The following is an 11,355-nucleotide window of genomic DNA, read 5'->3' on the forward strand; positions in this document are numbered from 1 at the left end:
CACTGAAGGGAGTACCTGCTGATATGCTCTCTGAAATTTTTGCCCAATCTCTGGGAGAACACCCGAAGGCTTGGTTCTACAATCTTGACCTCAAGAACTTCCCCACTTTCGAAGATATTACGGTGGAGTTCTGTAAGCACTATGCTGACAATGTTGAGATTCAAACCAACATAGAAACTTTGGAGGTTATGACACAAAAGGAGAAAGAGGACTTTACTGAATTCCTCGCAAGATGGCGCGCTGAAAGCGTGAAGTTAGCTAAGAAGCCTGATGAAGTTGAAATGGTAGATAAGTTCGTGAAGAATTTGCGACCGGTTTACCGTAATGCTCTGAAATACCAGAATTTTGGCTCTTTCAAAGAATTGATAAGAATCGGGATAAAGGTAGAAGATGATGTCATAAGGGCAGAGGTTGAAAAGCCGAAAGGGTACCAAGGGGCCTCATCGTCTAAGGGCAAGGCCCCAGCAACGACCCATATTGATGAAGCCATCAATCTCTTAGAAGGGCAATCGAAGAAGTCGCAACGCCAAACACCCAGGGCATTCACCGATATCGGATGCACTTATACATACGCTCTCCAAAGGCTCATGGCCCAGGGAAAGCTGAAGCCCATCGGTCCAACTCCGGATCCACCTGCTGAACAACAAGGCAAATGGTACAAACTGAATGCCTACTGTGCCTTTCATCAAGGGAAAGGACACGATACTGAAAGGTGCTATCGACTGAAGCACGAAATTCAAGACATGATCGAGAATGGAACACTCCCGATCCCAACTGTTAAACCCAATAACATCACCAATCCATTTGGCGATCACGCCAACTTTGTTTCTGTCGAAGACAGTGTCGATTATTCCCATCTTATCCATAAAATATTTGTGGATTGCTCTAATTTTTTGCCAAGCCCGAAGAATGAAATTCAAGTCGGGAGTCTTGCTCTAGAATGTACTCCTCTCGTTAACGAAGTTAATAAAGGACAATTCGATTCACCAACCTTCATCATTGACGTAGATCCTCAAAGGACTACCTCGGGATGGAGGAAGACCATCAAAGGGATCAAGGACAAGGGCCGAGCATCTAAGTTGACAACTGAACAAGGGAAAGCTCAAGACCCGATTTGAAAATTATGATTCGGGATCTGTTTTCTTATCTTAGTCGAGTCGAGTCTAGGACTTTCTTTTCTTGAAGTTGAGTCGTTTGTTCCACGATGACCTAGGGTGTGTCCTAGGAATCGTTCCTTCGAGTCTGTTAAGCTTTTGTCATTCCAATAAAAAGTTGCAGTTTCATTTCCAAATATTTCTTGTTTTCAATCCTCCATCATTCCGAAACATGATAAAATGCACAACACACTCAAAGGCATCCCTGGGGTAGAAATATGTCCCGTTTCAAAACGTAAGGTACACTAGGATCCCGTGCTTGATTCCTTTACCTATTCCATGTCTGGCGGTAGAAAACCTCCATCAAAACCAATGCTTATGACAAGCTTTTAGATTCTATGACGAACCCTAACTAGCTCCTTGTTTCCCCTATCGATGATGGAAGGCAAGCCTTTTCCCCAACAAAATCATCCCATCTCGAAGAGAGAATAAACCAACCCGTTCTAACAAGGAATTGTTAGTTCTTACCCAAATTAGTTGGCGAAGCCCAATTTTTAAGGTGTATCCGTTTGTGACTAAGAGAATGAATAGAAGACCATTTTCAAGAAGAGAAGGAAAAAAAAGATGAAAAAGAATGAAAAGATGAGAAAAAAAAAGGACAAAAAAAAAAGCAAAAAAAAAATGAAAAAGATGAAAGAAAAAGAAAAAAGAAAAAAAATGTTGAAGTTATTGCAGAGTGCTTTTGGCTGGATGTCGAAGTTACGGAAGCCAGAAGTCAAGTTAAGTACCCATAGTTGAGGTTCAATGGGCGAAGCCCAAAAGCGTAAGTAGTAACCTCTTTACCCCTAAGTCCTTCCTGAGGCAGTTACAAGGGGATAGTCGGGAATTTTGAGAATCATTCCGCTTGTGTTGTTACACCCAACCTTTAGGGTCCAGACATGGAAATTTGAACCCACATCATTTTTTCAACCCATTTGAACTCGTGGTTCATCAAACCCGAGACACCCATTCTAACCACATCAGCAGCCATAGCCCTTGGCCTTAGCACCACAAAACAAACCTTCAAGAATGACGGTTTACCTTGCAAACCTATTTTTACCAAGCTCCACATCCCAAAGAACCCCAGCCTTTTGTACCAACCCTAGACACGGGATTTAACAGTACCTTACATGCTAGAATGGGATGCGACATGATACCTTAGGTGAAACCTTCGAGTGTGTACACACAATCAAAATGCCAATTTCATGCACCTTGATCGAACTACGTCGGATTTGATTTCGCTCCACGCGAATACGTAGGCAGTCCTTCAGAATAAGGGATTCAATCCACTCATCAACCAAGTTGTCATCTTGTTGGTTTCTTACGGGTCTTAACCAAGTCCAAATGAAGCCACCTTTGTTTGAGTCAGGCTTAGCACTCGATGTAGGCTAGGATAAGGATATAGGTTCAGATGAGTAGTGTCAAGTCTCGGAATGAGCTCTATCTAACGGTTTAGGCAAAGATGCTGAGTCACATAGATGTGGGTTTGTGTTGGGAACAGAAAATATGAAAAACCCGCTGAAAAGAAAGAAGGCGTGAAAGAAAAATAATAAAAGCCCGCTGAAAAGAAAGAAGGCGGTGGCAAGAAATGATGAAAACTCGCTGAAAAGAAAGGAGGCGAGGAGAAGAGTGACAGAATGTTCCCAACAAGAGTGATGTGTGATGTCTAAGTGTTCTCATAAGACCAGTCTGTGTTTAGTTTCTGGGCGAAGCCAACGTTGTTGCTCTGTGAGTTTAATCCACCTTGTCAATGCCAAGTGATCTTGATTCCCATGTGCCCTCGGGAGCACGCCCATGCCATACGATATCTCCGTCCCATGTTCGACGACCTTGTGATTCCCATTTGCCATCTTTTGCCGCCGGAACGGCCAATTTACATTTCTACCCTCGACAAGTCCATATTTGAATTAAAGCCCGTGCACACTTACGGTTTTATTTTCTTTTTTTGTTTTGCGGTAGCGGGCTACGCCCACGTTGTTCACGAGTCATGTCTGAGTCGCATTTCATGCTCACCCACCAAGGGTCGACGATCCAATCTTTCAAAATTTCAAAAATTTCAAAAACTTTTTATGATTCGTTTCAAATTCAATCTTGTGGGTCGATAGCCCAATTACTCAAAATTTTCAACATGTTCAAATTTCGGGTCGATGACCCAGTCTTTCAAACTCAAGTTTCGGGTTGATGACCCAACATTCCAAGTGATGCCAATTTCAAAATTCGGGTCGATGGTCCAATAACTCAAAATTTTCAAATTCAAAATTCGGGTCGATGACCCAGTATTTCAAATGATCCAATTTTAAGATCAATGATCCAAATGTGCTTGTGTGATGATTATTGCTAGTACATTTTCTATGTTTCAAATATAGCAGGATATGCTTCAACTGGGGGCTCTAAAGTCTTCGACTTTAGAGCCATCACAAACTGGGGGCTCTGAAGCCGTTGGCTTCAGAGACCATTATCAAAATGAAAAGGATGACATCCACTCAGAATTCAATTCAATACAAGAGTATGAAATGGAAGAATTCCGTAGCTGAAAGCAAATGATGAAAGCGACGGCAACCTCCTCGGAAAGTCCCGTCCCATTTGGGCAAATGTCAGCAGATGATAAATTTTGGGCAAATGTCAGCAGATGATGAATTTTGGACAAGTGCCAGCAGATGATAAACTTTGGGCATGTGTCAGCAGCTGCCGAACTACGACGCGGGTTTGATTCCGTCAGAAACGGATACGTAGGCGCCTAAGGATAAGGCTCAACCCACCATTTATGCAATTTATGGGTCGATGACCAACGAAGATAATTCGACGCAACAGAAGGAAGAGTTAATCCCCGACGAAGTTTCAGGTATGATCTCTTCTTATGGTCAAGTAGAGCTTATATACGCAAGTCTAATGGACTATAAATGACCCGCAGAATCCTCAGGTCGAAAGGGACCTGGGGTATACTTTGACTTTCGCCTTGTCCAAGCCTCAGTCAAAGTGGGGGCTCTGTAGATACCCATATCCGTCGATATTGGAGTTTATAGAGAACCCAACAAACACCCGATGATGATAGGACACATGTATTCTTTAGTTGTCACTGTCATTTATTTGGAGCTCGTTTTACGATGTAGAATGGGCGTCGTCGATGAAGTATTTTATTAATTTAAATGATATTTAAATTAATGTTTTTTTAAGTGAGTTCATTTTGTTAATTTAAATGATATTTAAATTATGGTTTTTTAGGTAAATTCAATTTATTTTATTTTATTTTGAATTTATTTTCCCAAGTTTATTTTATTGAAAATAAAATAAATATTTGATTTGAAAAATCATTTTGTGAGTATATTTGGTTTGAAAAATCATTTATTTTAATGTGTTAATTGATTTGAAAAATCGATTTGAAAATCGAAAAGAACTCGTTTGAACATGTGTTTTTGAGCTCGATTTTAGCTCGGTTTTTGAGCCCGTTTCCTTTACGAGTTGGCACGAATCTCGAGTACACTAACCCACCTAGACCAATACCCATCAACCCATGTTCGAACCCCCTCACAAGCAGCCCAAATTCTCGTCCCAAACCCCTCACAAGCATCCCGCAACCCAATCCCGTATACCCTGTTTTGCAGCTCAATTCGCGAGCCCAAACCCGCTCCAAACACTACCAAGACCCGTACCCATTAACCCTAACCCATACCCTAGTATCCTACCCATATTATCCTAGCTTAATCACCAAGAAAACCCCAAAAACGAACCCTAGAAACCCCCCCAAAAGCTGCTGGACAGCAGCTATGTTCAGCTAGCCCGATTTGCCCTCCCTCTCTTTTAACCTATTTTAACTCCCTATAAATACCACCCCTCCACCATACAATCATTCCTCTAAGTTCTCCATACATCCAACCATCACCCACAAGCTTTAAACCTCAGAAACAAACCCTAAACATCCTCCAAAAACCCTAAACCAAAACCGACACACAAACTGAAACTGTTTGTGTGTCTCCTTCGAAAACCCTTTCGTTCCTCCATCAAATCACCATAAAAATTCGAGTTTCTTGTTCCTAATTAACCACATAACATCCATCTACACATTAGACAAAGATTTACGAGCCGAATTGACCCTGAGAGCACACGAGATCCCTCGAAAAACAGAGTGAAATAACACTCTGTTTTCGCGGTTTACTCTTGTCTGTCCAGTTCTGTTTGTGCTCGTTTTTCGTGCCCAATAACCCAAATCGAGCAGGGGTTGCTTTAAGATCCTTGTTCTCCTCTCTTTCTAGTTTCCAAAACATCTTTCGGATCGAATTTTCGTCGTGAAACGAGGGAGATATCACTGTTTTAAAACTGCTGTCCAGAAACTTTCCAAAACGCGTGTTGCTTTGTTACTTCGTCGACGACGGCCTCTCGAGATAAAATCTACCATCGATTACGACCCAAGACGGTGTCAACGATACATGTAGGTTGAGGGTGCATCAAATCCCCTTCTCTTCTCTCTTTTTATTTCGTTTTTTTATGCCTTTTTTTTATTGTCTTTTTTTTGTTTGTTTTTCGTTTTAATTATCGTTTGTTTTAATTAACTACGAAACTAGTTAGTCCGAGTATGAGTTAAAGTACCACCATGAACACCCGCGTTGACTTGAGATGGGAAAAGAAACCGCTCCTTCTGTCGGTCGTACACCCCCGTCTCATTTACATATCCTCGTGTTCAAGGTAGGGCATAAATAAAACAAGTTATCTAACTTCGATCTTCGCTTTCGACCCTCTTCTTTCAAGCTTTCGCCAAATCGATGGACCTTAGGACCCGTTGCATGTTAGTTTAACTTCTGATTGTTAACCTATGACGTAATTAGATGACTTTAAATCAATTTAATAATCTAATTAGACACTTTAGGGGGCTTCGACGTAAGTTATAAAATCAATCGACGATTTCTGTAAATAATTGAATGCATCTATCTCTTTCACCTAATTTCTTGCTAGTATAAGAGTGCGTGATTAGCACCTTCTTATTGACACTCGATGAGTTAAATTAATTAGCGAATTTAACCTAATTGGACCCTTTAGGCCGTGTAGAATGCACCCTTGCGCGACAATCAATCAACATCGTTTTTAACTCGTTTTCTAACTTGTTTTCGATTCCTTTTCGCAATCATTCGATCTAATCAATAAATCTAACTTAGGAACTAGGTTGGCTTTGGTTGGGCCGTGGTTGGCCGTGTGTTTGGCCGTGTGTTTGGCCTTTCCTAGTTCGTTTGTTTTTGCATCGTTCGTTCTTTATTTGTTTTATCACTTGTAATTAATTTATGTTTCTTTGAGTCACGTTTTGTAATCTATTTGTAATTGGTTCTCCTTTTTGAGTCAAAACCTTTTCTGAAAACCTTAGTTTTATTTGGTTAGACGGTTGTTCCCAATGCTTGTAGGAGCGTAGTAAACCGCATGTTGTTTAAAGCAACATGGCCCGGTTTATGCTAATGCATGCTTTGGTGCGTAGCCCAATGTCTAATTCGATGGGATTAAGTGAGAGCACGCAATACGAGGAGGGACCCACGGCCGTGTGTCATGTAGGCCGTGAGTCACCTCCCCCATGTGCACGGTTTTCAAGGCCCAATGGCCGTGTGTTTTGTGTCGTGTGTTGAGTTGTATGTGGCAATTGTAATTAGATCGAGTTGTAATTTATTCATCGTTGTGTCGGCATGAAATGCCTGGTTTGTAATAGGTAGATCCCAACGGCTCCCCCATTCCCCCTTAAGCCTTGTTTGTTTGCTTTACATGTTGTTAGATCAATCAACCCACATGCTAAATTACAACTTTGACAAAGTTAGTTTAGTTGCATCTAAAACGACATAGAAATTGTTGTCACATGATAGGGTTAAAACAACGTTTGCATATCATACATCGTACGTAGCTATGACCTTGTTTGAAATCCGACACTTGACTTAGTAGAGGCCGTTATTGACGGGCGGGGTTAGGTGTCCTTATGGGCTTCCTAACACGTACCCTCACCCCTTACTCAAGATCTATGGTTTGTGGATCCGTCTAAATACCATTGGATTACGAGAGTCATTCAAATCGAGTGATATAGGGTACAAGTCTTTATCTTTAATCACTCGTAGTCGATTGGCTTTATGCTTTTCGATGAAAGGTGTAAAGTTGACTTGAACGGTTCCAAGTTCCCAAAAAACTTGGTGGCGACTCTAATATGTCTTAATTCGATTCGAAAGAACCTCGAGTCGATTATGCCTGGTGTGGATCCCGCGGACGCAGTTCCCGAGGGCCTTGTCCACAATCCCATCACGACTAAATCGTGATTCCTTGAAGTCTTTAAAATTCTTCAAAGATTTCTCTATTTACCTTATTAAGTGAACATATTAGTGTCAACTTAAATCGTTGGTAAAAGGTAATGATCAACCTATTTTGGATCGATGATTTACAACCTCGATCTCCTTTTCAACCAAAAGGCATGAGACATCTTGCTTTGAATACAAGATACGCATATACCATTAACAATCTAATGGTTTTAAGAGTACTCGATAACTCTTTGCGTTCATCATTCCATAATTTAAGGTTTAATTTTGGGTTACCAATTTGAATCTTACATCATCTACATGATATATCATTCTAGTTTGGTTTAGAATATAATCACCTTGATAATGGGCTAGCCATACATCAAATCGTGGTGTATAGGGTCACAAAAGTGAAAACCTCTTTTGTATCTTAACAAGTTTATATTCTTATTTAGAGTTTATGCACTTAATAGTCATAATTAAGTACAACTTTAAATCCAAAAACTAGATTGAGTACACAATTACTCTATCTCTCGACATTATTGTTGCTAGTCGTCATATTCTAATCATCCTATGTATCAAGTACAATGATGAAAACCTCCATTGGTTTCTAATATTGACGAAGTAGTACTAGCAAAATTTTATGTTTAATCAAATAAACATTTAAAGAAGAAGGTTCAATTAGATGTCCCACAACTAACTTGTTGATACTTCAATAATTTGGGGTAGTTTCCTTTCTCGTGTCCAACATTTAAGACAATGTAAACTTATCGGTCGGGATTGATAGGTTTAGTATCGTCATTCTCAACAACTTTACCTTTAACATTACCTTGTATCAATTCCATTATAATCTTTACTTCTTGAACCTCGTCCTCATCTTAACGGTTTAAGAGAATGCTCCCACTTATTTCAGTGAGTCTTTGCTTTGAGAAGCAAAATTGAATTCATGAAGATTACTCTTCATTTGTTCGTTTTAGTCTTAAAACTTTCATTGAAGTGGTTGCGTTATTTTGGTCAATTTTGATTTCCAACAAATCTAGTTACCAAAACAATTTATCGCTTCAAGGTACTTAATTCAATTAAGTATATGAATAACAATCCATTGTAAGTAGATGTGTTAGTCAAGAATCAAAAACCTGTTTGATAATGAATAACCTTTATCTATACTCTTTAAAAGAGATCCTTAGCAATGGTTCATTTGAGGTTTTAGAAGCAAATTCATATTTGTCTTTAGTTATGATGTTTTAATGGAGGTTTTGAAAAAATCGAAATGATATCGTATATGAATTGTGGTAAACAAATAGAACAATATAATAACGGAATAGTGGAAAACTTAACATTTATCGTTTTAATAATACTTGTAAATAAGTATAGCATTTATATAGTGACCTCTACCCAACTATGTAAATGATTCCAAGATCCAAATTCATATTAACTTGGGCACGGTGTGGCCGATACATCCCTTATCAATATAACTCAGTGGATTAACTCTTTAATCGATTCTACTTTTAGAACTCTTGGTCGATAAAATTACATTAACATTTATCTTTAGCCCAAAACACATCCGACAAGGGCACGGTGTGGCCGATACATCCCTTATCAAAAACATTTGTTGAGTTCAACCCAAATTTCGAATAAATGTGTCCATGATCCAAATCCATATAAACTTGGGCACGGTGTAGCCGATACATCCCTTATCAACATGAATTCGGTGGATAGACATTTATCACCCACTTCCCCTACATAACAAGGTTTGTACCCCGGTGTGGCCGAGCGCACTCCCTCACGAAATAGGTTTTCATGGTTTCTACTCTTTGGTAAGGCTAAGTCTCAATTGTTTATTTTTAGCGAGAGGTCATGTCAATTTATTATCTATCACGTTTTAAGTGAACTAAAGCGGTGAACTACGATAATTGTAATTGACACGGTCGATATACTCGATTAAAATGATAATGCATGTTTTAGTTATGGCGATTTAGCGATGCATGCGACATATAAATAAAATGCAAAGCATAAATTAAATCCTAGTATGGCCTTCCTAAAATAGAAAATCTAATTAACTATTACATATTCGGAAACCAACTCCATTGGTCCCTTGAACTTCGGTTGTGGCACGCATCTCGAGGTAACACTGTCTTTATGTATCGCCATCTTGAAGAAATCCGTCTTTGGGAACTCCGAAATGAATAAAATTACATAATATATTACATAATTTCCTATTATACATTTGTAACTATAATAAAATAAATCTATTAAATTACAAGACGGTGATACGAGATCACAATAAAATTACAACCGAATCGATATTCCCATACATTTCGGGCAATACCAATTAAAAAACTAAGGCCATACTAAGTAAAAATTACATAAAATAAAATTACATAAAATAAAATTATGACAATCATAAATAAAATGCAGCATTAAAATATGTATGAACATGCCCAATTTTATGCTAAATCGCCTTTAATTAGCCAATATCGTATATTACTCGGTTTTTACGGATTTGCGTGATTAAATATTTTATAATAACAAAAATTACATAAATTCATATTTATGCACAAGTTAATTACCCTAACTTCTTAGGACTCAAAATTAGTCTCCACTAACTATTTGACCATAATTAACTCATATTTCTTAATATTGTTCATAAAAGGACTCAAAATTACAATAAAATGCTATAAACTTCAAATAAATTACAAAAATTTCAAATAAATTTGAAATTTGAAATTTAAACTCATGAACATTCTGGAAAATTACCATGACACTCATAATGTTCAAAAACTTAGGTTAAAAATTTCGAAAGTTATCTGGAAAAACAATGTTGCGGTTTATCGGATTTATCAATAAAAATCATAAAAACATGAGAAAAACTATATTCATCAACTTTTCAATTTTAGATCTGAAAAAAGATAATAAAATTCAACATGTGACGTTTTTCCTTAGTCATGAAGTATGTTTTAGCAATTATTCACTAATTAAGTCACTATTTATGCTATTTTTCATCAAAAATCCATAAATCATGCATGAAGACTTCATTATAGCCTATTATTTTACACACATCATGTAAAATTGCATGTGACAACATACTAAATTTCTATGACCAGATTCGAAATATTTCTCATAATAACCTATTTTTCATCTAAATCCGATTTTTATCATGAAAAATCCATTTTTCGAGCATAAGAACTCATAAAATTATAAAAATTTCCAGATCATCTAAAAATAATATATGTGAAAACATATCCAATAACCACTGGAAAATTCGAAGTTTAGCTAATTTTCGTCCAAAAATGACATTTTTATCATAAAAATCACATTTTAATGCCAATATTATATAAAATGAACAATAAAATCCATAAAATAACCAAAATATCCTAAATACATTTTAGGATCAGAAACTTTAACATGCAAAAATTAATTTTGTGATATATCATAATAACACAAATTATACAAGTTTTATATGTTAATCTTTATAACTCGGAAAAAATTTTAACCGATTTGCATGCAAACAACCATGGCTCTTGATACCAATTGAAGGAAAAGTATATCTATATACTCAACATATTCATATATGTTTTATTTTAATTTGTCATAAAATTAAATGGTGGATCTTATGCATGCAAACATCAATAGTTAAGAAAGAAATATGACACAAAATAATTTTGTTCTCTTGAACATTTCGGTCAAGAGAGAAGATTATGTGTGTGTTATTTCTCTAGATTTCACAAGATGTAGAGAAAGATATATTTCATACACTAGAAAATGTTATGTGTAAAAATGATCAATGAATGAATTGAAAAGAAAAACTCTTTTCTTTTCTCTTAAAGTGGCCGAAAAAATGGCCTTGGGTAGCATGTCCAATGCCTTTTATTTTTGCACTTCTCAAAAGCTAGGTGTGCATGGCTACTACTTAGATATGATAATTGTGTTTTCCACTCAAGATAAAAACACAATACATATCTTACACTCCC

Source organism: Silene latifolia, chromosome Y (genome assembly GCF_048544455.1).
Source record: "Silene latifolia isolate original U9 population chromosome Y, ASM4854445v1, whole genome shotgun sequence".
NCBI classification, from domain to species: Eukaryota; Viridiplantae; Streptophyta; class Magnoliopsida; order Caryophyllales; family Caryophyllaceae; genus Silene; species Silene latifolia.